Source organism: Echinops telfairi, unplaced genomic scaffold (genome assembly GCF_000313985.2).
Source record: "Echinops telfairi isolate 266 unplaced genomic scaffold, ASM31398v2 ScPeMD7_7465;HRSCAF=8503, whole genome shotgun sequence".
Taxonomy (NCBI): Eukaryota; Metazoa; Chordata; class Mammalia; order Afrosoricida; family Tenrecidae; genus Echinops; species Echinops telfairi.
In genome coordinates this window covers 8,934,534-8,935,584 of record NW_022111365.1, presented here as the reverse complement: position 1 = coordinate 8,935,584, position 1,051 = coordinate 8,934,534, and positions in this window count along the sequence as shown.

Below are 1,051 nucleotides of genomic sequence, written 5' to 3'. Positions count from 1 at the left end.
ACTCTCAATATCAGTCCTGAATAATTTATCTGTCCTGGTTTCCCAGTGTTTCCAGCTCTTATCTGTACCCATGTACATGCTCTGGTCTAGCCGGATTTAAAAGGTAGAATTGGAGTTATGATAGTGAAGGGGAAGAAGCATTAAAGACCTAGAGGAAAGTTGTATGTTTCATCAGTGCTAGACTGCACCCTGACTGGCTCGTCTCTTCCTTGTGACCCTTCTGTAAGTGGATGTCCAATTGTCTACAGATGGGGTTTGGGTTACGACTCCATACTCCCCCTCATTCACAATGATATGATTTTATTGTTCTGGGTCTTTGATGCCTGATACCTGATGCCATCAATACCTCATGTTCACAAAGGATGGTGTGCCTCCTCCATGTGGACTTTGTTGCTTCCCTGCTAAATGGCCGCTTGTTTATCTTCAAGCCTTTAAGACACAAGATGCTATATCTTTTGATAGCCATCAGCTTTCTTCACATTTGCTTATGCACACATTTTGTCTTCAGCGATCATGTCAGGAAAGTGAGCATCCAAGAATGCTTAAAATAAAGTGTTGAGGGAGTACTTGAGTAGAGGCCCAAATGTCCACCTGCTACCTTAATAGTAAACCTATTAATATATGTACATAGATTTATTTTCCTATTATTAGATATAAATATATTTACATATGTACATGCCTGTATTTAGGTCTCTGAGGTAGTTAGTTTATTGTGCCAACCTGGCCAATAAACACATGTGAGATTAATTGAAGGGCGGAGTTATAAATGGCTCAGTGAGCCTTGCCTTTCTAGTTCTCAGGTCTCTTGCTTTGTGATGGTCGGACCAGGGTGCGGCTGCCTTAGCAGTTCCCTCCTTCAGATTGCAAGGCTGACTTCCTGCAGGACATCACTGAGGAGAAGCCACATGGACTTAACCCAGTGCAGCCCTGGGTGCTGGAATAGCCATGTGGAGAGCCCTGCCAGTGCTGAGATGCTTACATATTCACTGATTCGGCTTTCCTCCTGCAGTTGGCATCATAGTGTGTGTTTTGTGAGATGGAGGAGGACTTT